The sequence below is a fragment of the Argiope bruennichi genome, chromosome 1 (assembly GCF_947563725.1).
Source record: "Argiope bruennichi chromosome 1, qqArgBrue1.1, whole genome shotgun sequence".
NCBI classification, from domain to species: Eukaryota; Metazoa; Arthropoda; class Arachnida; order Araneae; family Araneidae; genus Argiope; species Argiope bruennichi.
Genome location: NC_079151.1, coordinates 66,751,480 through 66,766,678, shown reverse-complemented (window position 1 = coordinate 66,766,678; position 15,199 = coordinate 66,751,480). Strand labels below are relative to the sequence as shown.

Here is a 15,199-nt window from a genome sequence, read left to right as displayed (position 1 = left end):
CTGTTTTTCAAATTACAAAACAATAAATTATCAAAATGACGCAGAAGTCAGGAAAAATGACAAAAATAATACTTCATTACAGGCAAAAAAATAAAATAAATAAATAAATAAAAAAAATAAAAAATTGACATTTCTTAACCTGCTTTGGTGAATGACGTATAAACATAACAAAACTGTTTATTAATATCAATAATTCAGATAAAAATCAAATAATTCAACAGATATAGAATGCAATTCTTACTCAATGAAAGAGCAATATTATCATCATTTTTTTAAATATATTTTTTGTAGAATTATTTTTAAGGAATAGCGTTAACAGGTTCAATTTGTTCAATTATGAACATAAATTTGCGAAGTCGATAATAGATTTTAATCTTATTTCGGAATGACCGAAATCGAATTGTCACGAGAAAGTAATGTAAGCAATAGCTAATAGTATATTTATAGGGAGTTGAGAAATAATAAAATACGATTGTAAACAAAATCGGCTTTAACTGGAAAAATTATATTTTAATTTGTTATAAGTATTGAAAAACATAAATAATGTAAAATATTATTCAAACGCTTGGTCATAAATCCTAGGATGTTAACAAGGAGTAAAAATGTAAAAAGATTTCATGTTATAAAATTATTTTCATAAATCCTTACATACATTTATAAAGTTCATCTGCAATGGAACTTTTTATTAAATTCTAAGTGAAAACGAAGAATTAATTAATAATTAATAAACTTTTCGTCTAAACAAGTTTCTATTTCTACCAAACAGAAATATCAGAGAAGAAATCATTTTAATATTTCTAAATTTAGTTAATATTTAGATAACTAGAATTGTTAAGTATATGAACTAGATTAAATATTTAAAACAAGTATATGAACTAGATTAAATATTTAAAACAAGTATATGAACTAGATTAAATATTTAAAACAAGTATATGAACTAGATTAAATATTTAAAACAAGTATATGAACTAGATTAAATATTTTAAACAGTTCACATGCAAAGCTCAATCACAGAATTTAAATAAACTATGACTTTTACTTAGAGAAACAAATTTGTCTGCAACAATCAAAAATATTTACTATGTTCAGGATTTTTAAATTTTTTATTAATTACACTATGCTGTTGGCAAATTCGTCTTTCAATTTAAATTTAAAAGCACGAATATAAGTTTAAGTTATGCAATAAGACAAATTTAAAGAATAGTAAATTATAAATCGATCGATTTTGCAATAAGCATTCACATGTAATAATGCATACTATCGATTCATTAGATTATTTAATTAATTTTGATCAATTCAGAGAATCGAGATTCTTATTAAAAATATTTCTTTGTGAAATACGTAACTCTTACAGTCGACAATAACATCTCTCTTCCGTAAATTTGCAGTGACAACTGCAAAGTAAGAAGAAAATAAAAGTTTTCTTAACGATATAGAAATCAATTCATTTTTTTTCTCCTGGACAATTATCTGCTGCCGAGAAAATATTTCCGAGATAAAACGCGAGAAAATTCGACATTTCTATGTGCTGAATAAATTAAAGGAATTGCTTAAATAGCGATACCACAAGTCAACGTTTTTTAACTTCCTTTTCTACCGAAATAAACTTATCGCAAAATTAAATCTCAACTAATACACTTATAAATAAAAATTGGAAGGAATCTGTAAGATATCATACCGAAGCCCAATATTCTTCCGTTCTTAGACAAACCGAAACTAAATTAATGTTGGCTTGACATTTAAATATAAAAAGGAAGCCAAGATTTCTTTGGTGAGCAATAAACGTTAAATAAGAGACAGTGAAAACGAAATTGACATCGCAATTATTACAGTTAGTTAACCAATAACAATATTGGCTAACAAACCGTAAGAAATCTTTTAAAAATAGCAAGGAAAATCACAGATTAAAATAATTAGTTCTGAAATGACATGACTTTCCAATATGTAAGTTAGTTGCAATTTTTAGATGTATATATATCAGCTGTTTAAATTTCAGTAAAGAAACAAGATAATATACTACAAATATTTTTAATGCATTTCTATTATACAATATTCACAAAAGGCTAAAATGCATTAATAAATTTGAGATACTTGTTTAAGTTTCATGTTCCGCAAACTACAACAGTTTTGATGTACAGCAGTAACTTGCAATATTAAGGTTTTCAGCAAAATCAATTTTGACAAAATATAAGATTTCTGAAGACCATGTTCTATCATAAGTATCCATTTGGGAACGGCACGTTTGAGATCAATGTTTTGTTCATGCCAGGGTTTCACCATAAATAATACTTATGTATTATATGTCCCACACAATTGTGGATGTAAGTTTTACAGTTTTGAAGGTTCGAAATTTATATATATATAGAATATAAACTAATTCGATCAATGGAAACATATTTTGTAACTAACACTAAGCCGGTTTAATTCTCTGTGCAGAAAAAAAAAATATTAAAAAACAGTATTAATATTAACTTTCAGAGAATTTATGCTAAACTTATAAAAGTTTGTACTATGAATTTTTTTCGATCTTTATATTTTCGGAAATAAATAAAAACATTAAAAAGAAATTCATAATCAGCAAAAGACAATTTTCATAATCAATCTAAATCTTCATGTAAAATATGTAGGAGTTACGAGTATTTTCTTTAATAGTAAAACATAGTATTATTGTATGCAAAAACAGAGCATTTTCATTCTAGTAAGCAGATAATCCTATGTAAGTCATTATTTAATATCATGACTTCTCAAATTGTGGTTCATATACCACTATTTGTACATGAACCACGTACATTTCCTGTTCTTTTGTGGTATAATTTTTACATAAAAGATTTAAATGAATTTTCAAAACGAATCCAAAATTAAAAGCTAAAACTCCACTTTAAACATTTTATTTTATAATTACACACATATCATACTTAAATTTTTTGGTACACAAGATAGTACATATATATTTCAGTCTCATTAATGTGGCATAAAATCTGAAAAGTTTGAGAATTTCTATCATAGAAAGTTTTATTGTTTTCCTTTGAGGCCTCGAACTGAGTAAAAAGAGTTTAAATAATTTCTTCGCATTTTAAATTCAGTATTCATTGAATGAAAATGCCACGCTGCTACTGAACTAAGTTTAAAAATTTTCAATTAACATACTAGAAATTTCATTGAATGCATTATAAAAGAGACAATAAGAGGTACCATAATGAAGTATTATACCAGTCACATTATTTTACATTTAGTCTAATCCAAATAATACTATATTTCATTAGAAAATGTTTTACCAAATAAAACATATATTTAATAATAATAAAACACAAAAAATTAAGCATTTTAGTAATATTGATAGTTTCTTAGAGCTTGCACTAAAGTGAAATTTTACTGAAGAAGACCATATTTCATACTGCACACACTAGCTTGAAATGTTATTTCTATAAAATGAGTACACATTATATAAACTTATATTATTTCAAATATTTTCACACTCTACGATATGCAGCACTAAATTAAAGAACTTTCTTTTATATTGCGTAACAAAATAACAATGCGAAAGACTCGGGAATCTCGAAGCAATTAATAAAATCCTATAGCTGGAAAGTCTCTTCTGTAATTATACGCAAGTCTAATTCATGATTCCTTCAGTAATATTGTTGAAATTCGTACTATATTTTTAAATATACGACCGGAAAATAAAATAATTTCAGATTATTTAGTATTATTACATTAATGAAATTATGTTACCACAGATAAGGCAACAACATATATCTTCCTTTCCTGTGCTTATTTAAATTTAGTTCAGCAAATGATTCTAAGTTTATCTAGTAAAGTTAAATAATAAAGTTTAAAAGTAATAAAAAAAAGTCAAGCAATAAGCAATTTGTTAACGAAATAAGCAAATTACCTCTTATAAAAATATACCATACCGTACAATATATCATGCTGTTAAGTTTTTCAGCAAATTGCAACTGAAATAAATCAGGCAGTAAGCGTGTGATTCCGAATAGAGAGTAATAAATATAATTTACATAAGGAAAGGATTGTAGAAAGCTACAATGTGAGAGACCTGCTTATCTTTTTCTATGCTGTCCTGCTTTTACTGATTATCAATGTACGTTGGGGAAAAAGGAGAGAAAAAAGTCGATTTCTTTTCTTATTTATAAAAAGGAAGCGCCCAGAAGTGAAGTGAAAAATGAACATTAACTTTTTGCAGCAGATTGTATCATAGAATATCACAAAATAGATAACGATTTGTATAAATAATAGAAAGAAAATAAAACATTTCGTTAAAAAAATGAATTTCTTCAGAAAAAAGAAGAAGACCCCCCCCACACACACACACCAGTTTAACAAATTTTAAATACTAATACTTACGACTTTATAACCGTTTGCATAATGTAAATGTTTTTTGATGCATCTCTATAAAATAGTATTATTACCCCCCCCCCTAAACACACACACATCTTAATCTCAGTTTTAAAAATATACATGTAAGAACCTTTCAGTGGTTTCGTATTCAATATTGATTCTTTGGGAAGGAATTTCGAACTCAGTTTATATTTTTCTATACTAATCAATTAAAAAATAGTTTGCCCAAATTAAATGAAACTTTTGACATGAAATTGTAATTTGATGTCATTTCTTTTAAGTATAACTGAACTTTTTCTCACATGAAAGTGTTTATGTTTTCATATGAAGTCTCTGTAATCTATCTCTAAATTCTGTGATGCAACATGCAAAAGTAAAAATCGTGCAAAATATTTCTAAATATGCATGATTAAAAATCGTGCAAAACATTTTTAACCATGATAAATAAACCATGCAAAGCAGATAATTGGGTACAAAGCTACCAAATTTTCAGACAGTTACATTTTGAATAGTAGATTCTCGCTAATTAAACGTTTTTAGTGTTTCCTTCAATATTTTCGGACCATATTGATGGATTAAAATCATTTTAATACTTTTTCGAAATTCAGCAGCTCTTAAAGTGATATCAGCTGGATTTCCACACAAGATTTAAAAGATTTTTTTCGAAATATTTTTATGTACATTTTACAAATTACTTAAAAACATATTTAAGGCATATTCTTCATTGTTTAATACAGAATTTATATTCAGGGGCATTTAAACAATATTAAATATATTTTTTGGTGAGTATGCTTCTATATAATTTAGATTGAATTTTAAAAATAAAATAGACTAATCAGATGGATAATCTAATTAAACATTATGAATAACAAAATTATTAAGCAAAAATAATTAACAAAATTACTAAACAAAGATAACTGAACATCTTATGTTACGATGTTTCAGATTAAAAGTTCGAATCTCCTTTTCTTTTCAAAATAGATATAGAATAACGTAATTAATAAAAACAGATCTCTCATACTTTAAAAGGCATTTAGCATAATACAAACGCATACATCAAACAATAATAATAACATAATCATTAAAAATATAAAATTTTCTACTTTTAACGTGAATTTAAATCTCATTAAATTTGGAAGAGTTTTGATGACTATTTTTGGGAATATTTAGATAAAACTACCATATTAAATCAGTAATTTCTAATCAAATTTGCATTAATGAACAATTTTATTGACATCAATAAGAAGTAGAGAAGGTCGAATATTTCATCCATTAAATCATTTCAAAAGATATAAAAAGGCTATTTAAATTATAAGTTTGCATATTATTTATTATATGTGAACATTCATTTTGAATGCTATATTTGGTACCTTCTATTTATGCATTTAATGGCCCGTTAAGAAACGACTAATGAAATAAATTAATTTTATGACAGGATTACTTAGTATTACTTACTCGAAAAAGTTGTCTTTTACGTTGGCATGATTCGTAGTCAGATATGAAAATTATTTTTGAATTTTTTAATCGTAAAAAGAATTTAGAACACTACAGATTATATCATATCGATGAAAAATAAAAATAATCGCAATAACAACTGAAAATTTGTTCTGACGAATATTTCAAACGTTGCCATTGAAGCATTTATATAAAAAAAAATAGTTCTTTTTAATTAATTTCAATATATGCAGCAGACGATAAATGAAAACTATGAAATCAATAAAATAATTTAAATACAAAGAAATTAATTAGCAGAATTCTATTTTTAAAATTACCTCGTTGCTTAAAAAAATATTTTAACTTAATTATATTCATAAATAAAAATCACTATCCAATATTTACGCAGTATATCTTATATTTCTCAAACATTTTATGAACAATAATAATTCATAAACAATGGATCTTTTTTTTTATCGTCTGCTCAATGGCGCGATAAATAATGAAAGATTTTAGTGCTGACTTTGCTAAAGATTATTTTTTAAATACACATATTTTCTGTATTTAAGGTTGGGGGGAAGCTATTGAAAAAAACAACAACAACAACTTATAACTGACGGCAATTTTACACATTCAGATTGTCATGCAAGGCCTAACACAATTCCGACAGATCCTTTTTTGTTGTCTAACTAGAGAGTACAGTCAATGGAAAGAAAGGTGAAATTCAATATTGGAAATGCAATATCTCAAGAGCCCTGCCACTCATTCAACTACATTGCAGAAAAGAGGCATGAAATTATGGTTAAAATATGACCTGTCATCTTTACGAAGAAAGAACTTATTATAGATTCCAGGAGAATGAGTAAGTGACAAGGTTTAGTTTACTGAAGCATTTGTCTCTCGATCCAAAATAAAAGCGTTGCATTCAGTTATGATGTCAAAATTTATTTGTTTTGGTGGAACCGGATTTTTAGATCTAAGTACTTCTAAGCAGTAGAGTATAGGGAATAAAAAAACTTTTTTTAAATGATAAATTTGCCCTAGAAGAACAAAGTAAACATATGTGTTCAATACTGTTTACAAAGCGTAACTGTTCATGAGATTGGTAATAAACATGGTAAAAAGAGAAATTTCCTGTCTAGTAATCTACAGCAAACATTCAAAATTACATAACAATTCTTAATCATGCTATGCCCAGATGTTTTGTACATTGAGACTTTTATGATAATTGAGTTAATTTGCATCCGAAAGTTTAATATATATGAATCAAAGAAAATAAAGTAAATTTTCCCCTAAAACAAACGCAATTTTGTTTAAAATTCAAGATAACCAGGAAACATCGTTTGATGGCCAATACTATAATTATTAATAGCAATAAATTATCACACAGCTTTGACTAACTAACTTCATTCTCACTTTTATCATAACTGGATTGTTATGTATAATTGTACAATGTTTTTTTCTTCTTCTGAATTTAGTGAAAATAAATAAAAATTATACTTAATCTTCATACCATAATAAACAATTTATAATGAGTTTTGAAATGAAATTCTTCATTTATTCCAAAGTTTCCAATGATCTGTTTTTGGAAATTGATTGCTTGAAGAATATAACTTTAATACAGTAATATGTGTTATTCATATACAATTGCATTGAAGGAAAGATTTCAAGGTCACATTTTATCATAATGCAAGAGACGACCCTCATTTAATTATGACTTCCTACTGTAAAAAGAAAAATGGAAACCGAATTTTCATTTTAGAATTTAAAAACATTTTAAGAATCACAGAAGCGTGACAACCACTGAGCAATAAAAAGCAAATCATAAAGTATTGTGTATAAAACTATTTCTGTTTTTCTCTCTGTTACGTAAGGTATTCTAGAAAAAATACAGAAAAAAAAATCAAACAATGAAAAGTATTTAAAAGAAAATACGAGATTATAAAAAACGAATTTTGAAATTAAAAACGAAAAATTTAGAATGTGAAACAAATATAAATTATGGGAATAATATCTGTTTAAACGTTAATTTCGTTAGTTATAAAAGTGACTTTCAAGTAATTAAGTTTAAGAAATTAGCCTAGTATGCAAGATATTAACCTTTATTTAAAATTAATTCACTTGTTTTGGTAATTTGCAACCTAAGAAATAAATCATTAATTATCATTTTATGATTTATTTTTCATTCCTGATCTACTTACAATTCCATGGTTTATTTCTTTAAAAAAGAATGAGAGAATATTCAATATTTTTTTTTAAATCTCGTTTGATTTAATGATATAAATGGTATGAGTTTAAAATAATATCGTAACGTAACAAATTCTAAATTAAGACTCTAAAACAAAAACCATTGCAAATTTGTATTTTTTACTGAATAAGATGTATCAGAAATATTTGATAGTGAATCAAATTCAAAACGATTTGAATTGAAAATTTAGTGTTTGTTGCATTCTTATTGTAACAATTGGAAAAATCATGACACCTTATCAGATATTCAATAGTATTAATTTGTATACGAGTTTAATGATTAAATTTTTAGTTTCTTCAAAGAAATTTTTTTTGTAATATATTATACATTAAAATAATCTTATATATATATTTAGCTTAAATGTATATTTATAACTGTATTTCACTTTCCTATATTTGTATTTAAAATTTTATACATATTTTTAAATAGCATAAAAAGAAAATTATACATTACAGATGACAAAACAATGAAGGAAGGTGAAAATATATATATAAATGTATACATTTCTATTATTAATGATTTTAAGATGATTAATTTTTATCCTCAAAAAATTATTGGAATAAATAAATTTCATCTTCTAATTTTGAGATTTGAGACTTCATAATATTTCCATAATGATTTTAAAAAATTGATACATCTATAAAATTTATTTATAAACAATTTATTATGAACATGCATTAACACATTACTAAAATTTTCGTAACACAGAATTGTTTTTAAAATAATCCACTCTCATTACTACAAAAGTGATTGTAAAATTAAATTATAATTTGGTGAATCAGATTAGATTATGGTACTGAATAAATTAAACTCGATGAAGGTCGCACTTAGCAAAATTTTCATTCTTTTAGATGGGGGAAGATCCTATGATTTATCTTGATGGCATACACGCGAATATTTAAAACCTTCACCGGTATTCTAAATAATATTTTAAAAATAAGGTGATGGTTTGAAAAGTAGAGATTAGAATATGCATCGACTCACCTATATCCGAAGGGGTTTTGCGTGGGCGTTTTAATCAGAATTTGTTCATATTACATCGGGTGATTTTTATATTTGGTTCCAATAGAAATCTCACACTTAGCTATGCAGAAAAAACACAACAGTACACTCTTTTCCAAGTAAATATCCATAGAGTTTAAATTTTCATATCCAAAGATAACACGAGCTTCTCGTAGCGCGACACTCTTGGTAAAGGGACTCTACTCAGCAGACATTTTCTATCAAAAATCGTCGTTCTAAACCATCCTTGTAACTAAAGCCTACGGACAGAAAACTAGTACAGGGTCATTACTCTGGGCTTCCGTATAGGTGATCAAAAAAATACCCAAACCCGATCACGTCAACAGCTGTTTCCTTTCCATACTTTGTCCTGAGGGGTCGTTGTACCCCAGCATAGGGGTTCTCCTTGGCCCAGGTAGGCACCGACGATTGCCTTTTGCATTCAAAGATGCTGAGGCACACGATGCGCCTATTCACTAGGGGTTGTTGTCGCGAGACCTCATTCCGCTCAAATAGGCTTTTCCCTCTTCAATTTTTTCTTTTTTTTATTAAAATAGTAGGAAGTACAATGAACGCATTCTTACTAGGCGCATGCCGGATATTAAAGGCAGCAAGCTGGTAGATAAAAAAAAAGTGCAACCTAGGATTAATAAGTTCATGCCCCCACGTGGCCTGGCGGTCTTCAAAGGGTTTCGTAAATTGCTAATCACCAGGTATTGGCAAAGAACTCAGAGGCATCGAACTCTATGAATGGTTCATGAAATTATGCAAACCGATGTATTTATTAAGAAGGGTTAACTGCTCACAAACACACACACACACAAAAACCCTACACATAATGATACAGACATGAAAGTGTATTGCACTCCAATATTTTGAATCCTCTTCATTTTAATTCTACGGTATATATCTCTACAATATAAAATTCTTAAATATAAGCACTAGAAAAATATAGAAAAAAATCCATGAGACCAATATACGTTTATTTCAGCAAAATAATTTAAAAAATATATATATTAATGCCCTACTATTATAAGTGATACTAGAAATGCATAGATATTTTTCGCGCAAGAAAATAATTTTTTGTGTGTAGCTACACTATCTCTCTCTTTTAAATCACCGTATTTTCCTTACTTTATCTTATTTTTTAACTTAAACATTCAAAAGCATTTTGAAGTGGTGTTCAAATGAATGTTCAATAAAATGTATTCGTAAGAAATGAATATATGCAATGCGATTTTTAAATAATGAAAAAGATTCATCAAATAAAAGTTTATCTCTTGTTATTTTGGCATTTTATAAATACAGATGAGAAAATTATGCAATTATAGAAACTGGGAACATTCTAGAATGTATTCATAGAGATTACCTTCAAAAATAGTAAATATTTTTTCACCTTATAGAGTGAAACTTAAAAACAAAAGATTATTTAAATATTTATAGTTTGAAAGTGATATATTAAAATTGCAGTAATAGTAATGGAGAGTGATTCCTATTGTTCAAAGAAGCAATCAAGCATATGTTAACTCATAATTGTTTATCTGTTACTAAGTTTTAAAAAGGAAAACGTTCCAAAAAGTTGTAAAATTTTAATTGCTTTAATTTCAATGATCCATTTCAAATTTCCCATTACAAATCATTAATATTAATTCGAAAATGGAATGTTATATTTCTGAAGAGTAAAAAACTCTTTAGAAATATAACATTCCATTTTCAATAATATAAATTTTGTAAAATTTTAGATTGAATAAAAAACAAATGTGCAACATTTACCACCATCACATAGTTTAAGATTAATAAAAATCGGTATAATTAATTTAAACAAAACATTTGTTCTCATTTACTTATGATCGAGAATAAGAGCTGTTGCATTTGAACATATTTAATTCTATTTCCACTAAAACAACTTAACTTTCAATTAACACTAAACTCCACTAAATTAATCAATCAGTCAACCTACTTCTAAAAAACTAAAACTCAATCAATCAATGACTAATATATTAATAGCATAGTGTAATTAAAAAAAATGTTTATGCATCTAATGCTTATGCTTGCAGTCAATTCAGTATTTAAAATATAGCATAACATTTTTTAGCTCTTTTGTTTAAAAAAAAAAAAGTATTTCATATCTAAAACTCAAATCTTGGACAAAGTTACTAGCACTTAACATTGAAGTTCGATATTTACATGTTTTCTCAAACAGCCATAATGTTAAAATGTAGTTTTGTATAAAAGGGTAATTCAAGTGAACTAGACGAATGTTCTACTAGATAAAATCACTAGACAGCACAACAAATCCAGATATCAGAAAGAAAACTACATTAATTTTACTTCTTTTATTACCAAAAAAGCTTACACAATGAATGCGAGGTTAAAATTTCATTCAAAAGATGGCGCTACTTCAGTTTTATCTTTTTCCCCATGTTCCTGGCATATCAACTATACTCTACATTATACTGAGATTAAACGAGAAGAAAAAGATTCGTAAGAACTGATGAAAATATTTTAGAAACTTTTTGAATGATATGTTCTTAAATTAATAAAAAAGTAACTGAAAGATGAATGGGATAAAATCTAAAACTAAGGCATTATTGACAGAAGCTTTAAGAAAGGGAATATGAAAATGCGAATATATCTATGGGGATCGCATTCTGTCATTATTATAGTAAATAACTTGTTGCCTTAATAAGGAAGACATCTCTGCCGTGATGTGGTGTACAGTGTTTCTAATTTTAATCCCGATTGTATATCGAACGTGCATTTCCAATATGCACTGTGCAATCATTACAGCATAGAATTGTACTTGAAAGGCCTTATCCACCCGAGCATAATTACCTTTTTGGCAATAACAAATAACCATATTCCTGGGGGCTTGCTATTAGAAATACGGTCGGTTATGTTAATAGGGGGGCCTATCTGGTGCACCAATCGAACTCCAAAACAGGAATCGACCTCCAATTACGTTTGGCGCGCGGAATAAAAGTGATTTAGGTGTAGACATTTTGCAGGGGTTATTACGGGGCGAGCGATGAGTGGCTGAGTTTGAAATTGCCTCATGCCGACGTCATTTATGAGGTATTTCCTGGTCCTGGGTTGCCATAGGGTGAGAGTTCTCGCCAAGAAGCCGCCGGATTGGATTTTCGAACGGCGCACGCACATCGAGAAAAATGTTGCGAAACTTAATTAAATTGCACTGGAAACAATGAAGTGGGTGGCACTTAATAATGGACAATGTAATCTCGAGTTTTATTTGAGCGCTCCGTTTTGTTTCGAAAGCTCCAACTCTGCGATTATAATTAAAGCCACGAGCTTGCTACTATCAAGTATGGTTATAATAATTGTTCGCGACATAATTAGCGACAGTTGTTTTGTGAATCTTACTCGCATATTACGCGTGAACATTAGACATATTTCGAAGTATTGGCTCGACGCCCAGAATGTCTACGCTTCCATCAAATTTTATAATCCAACTATTAAACAACTACGCAAGTTACAACTATGGCATTTAAAGATCATGAGAAAATCACTTGTTAACTATTCTAATTTTATCTTACCAAAAACAATATTTTTACCCTACAACTTTTACAAAACAACGAACTTAAATGATTATCATTTCTCTATGAAGTATTTATTCGTAAGTCAACAGAAGAATACTTAGATTTAAAAGAAAAGATCAAATAGTGCATCCATCTGAGAATGTAAGCTTCCTTTTATTAACTATTTAATAATTATTTCGTGAATATATTACTTTTTAAATGAAGATTTTTTCAAACAAGTTGGTTATGTATAAAATGTTGGTATTTATATATAAAAAAATCCAACATCTCCTCTCCAATTATATACAAAAACAGTAAAAAAAAAAAGGGTAAATTCCAAGGAACTATTTTTATCAACGTCTGTACAATTATGGGGAACTTAAACTGTGATTTATGGGCATTTAAGACAGATGAGACATCAACAATTACAAAGATCCCCTAAAGCCTTAAGACTCGGGACGAATTTGTCATTACGAAAAACAAATGCTGCACTGGAAAAGTGTCAAATAAGACAGCAACCCTCCCGAATAAAAAGCGCCAAAGAATGGGCCAGAGAAACAATATTTCCTATCTCTAAGGGATTATCACCCTTTTCAAAACAGCCAAGTCGCCAAAGAGAAAGGATAGAGACCGCCAAGCGGGCGGGCAGTCGCCGACTTCCGTCAGCTTGTCATCAATGGGTGCGACTGCTGCCGAAGTTTCTATTGGTCGGCTCTCATCCTCATCAAAATGCTGTTATCCAAAATTCGGGAGGGGAATGCGTGCTTGGGATGGAATTAAACTTCCCAGCCGAGGAACAACTGCATGAGTCGATACCACTCGGGGCACTCAAATACAGTGTATTTCCCATTGCATCGATTGTAAGACTTCGCTTGAATGGCATTTGTGATGACTGTTAATATTATGCAACCGTTGCTTTTATCTTTGCGTATCTGCATCAATCATTACAGAGCGTACACAAATAACTTCGACTCTGTCGATGCATCAAGAAGTTAGTTGGCAGAAAGAAGAAAAGAATAAAGCATTTTATGCGCGTAGGCTTCGGAAACATTTGTTCGATATGAAAATGTATGTTAAATTATGTTATGTTAAATGTATGTTGGAACCTGTTTCTGCATTGCATAACATTAGCATTGCAGTCAAATTTGAAATAGGAATACTGAAAAGTTATTTGAGAAATTAAATAATATCAAAGGAGACAAAAGACTTAAATGAAAATGCATAAAATGAATCCATAACTTTTATTAAAACTGAAATAAATTACAATACACAAATAAAATAAAAAATATCAAAAAGCAATGATTACAGCCCAGTATCTTCAGTTTATAATTCTTAATAGCATATTCCATTAGATCACAAAAGAAAAAAATAATTTTCGAATTTATTTTCATTTTCAAATACAAAAATTATTTACAAATTTGAGGCAAATAGTATACTTATTACCATATATTTTATCGGATAACTTAAACTGTTACAGAACATGGTTTTATAAATTTTTTCTAAAAGTAATTAATAATAATAAATTTAATTAATTTTTAATTCATGCAATTTTTTAAAAATCTCGAATAATAATTTAATTCTAAATTATTATCCATAATTTTTTAAATTATTATAAATATTTTCTTAAAATCATGAAATGCAATTTGTGAATTTACATAAACTAGAAAAACAAACTTGTAATTGAGCTTTAATCATTGATTTTGCTAGAAATATATAAAATGAAAAGGTTTACATGCTTCAAGGTCATCGATTTTCCATCTTGATATCCAACACAATACCTGAAAAACAAATGTATCTAAAATTACTATACAAAAGACAATACAGGAATTTTTAGCATTTCAGTTCTTAAAAATCGAAAAAAGCATTCATTCCCTAAAACAAAATTAGTCCTAGATTTCCAGACACCCAATTGCCAACTTCAATTACACTAAAAAAATTATATATCAATGCCAATATCTATGTATATCCCTATATATACATAACACTAATATAGTAGTACAGAAATACTTATTGTCGAATGGCAACAATCAAATGCAAACAAATCGTTATACGAACGTATCAGGCTGCGTCAATGAACATTTTTATAGTTAAACTTAATTCAACATTTCGCTGATAATTAGAGTAGTAAAATATTATTAGAAAAGCTCTGGATAAGGCCCGTTATACCCTCCAAAACTGCATTTAAAACAGAGGAAACTAAATATAAAAGAAATCATGAAACAGACATGAAACGGAAAGTTTAACTGAGCATGAAAATATACTTAGACGTCATCAAATTATTATTTACTAAGATGATTACATCTTCCATATATATTATCTCAGGAAAGTAGTTTTTGTATTAATTTCAAACTAACTAAATAAATAAATAAAAAACCTTTTTTTATGAAGTTGCTTCCGTTTATGTATAATTGTTTTCTGCATTTTAAAATAAAAAAACGTTTTACCTTACATTTAATAGACAATCTGGTACAATGTTTTTAATATTATGATGAAATTCAAATGCACTCATCAAAGCATTCAATCGCGTGCTTTTGTTAATATTAGAATTAAGATAAAAAATGCTTGCTTTGAACACTAAGTCTGAAATAGTATTTTCTCTTCCACTTTTATTTCGTAGTATATA

The 15,199-nt window shown here is 27.8% G+C and overlaps 2 long non-coding RNA genes across 2 annotated transcripts in view; both read right to left on the bottom strand.

Annotated features, from left to right (window-relative positions):
- Positions 1-9,473, bottom strand: part of LOC129980028 (uncharacterized) — a 186,380-nt gene extending 176,907 nt beyond the window's left edge. Inside the window, exon 1 of the long non-coding RNA XR_008785231.1 lies at positions 9,023-9,473. This is a non-coding gene — a long non-coding RNA (uncharacterized LOC129980028). The remainder of the gene's footprint in view (positions 1-9,022) is intronic.
- A 4,418-nt stretch (positions 9,474-13,891) lies between these two features.
- The window catches only part of LOC129976019 (uncharacterized), a 110,230-nt gene continuing 108,922 nt past the window's right edge, over positions 13,892-15,199 (bottom strand). Inside the window, exon 5 of the long non-coding RNA XR_008785066.1 lies at positions 13,892-14,354. This is a non-coding gene — a long non-coding RNA (uncharacterized LOC129976019). The remainder of the gene's footprint in view (positions 14,355-15,199) is intronic.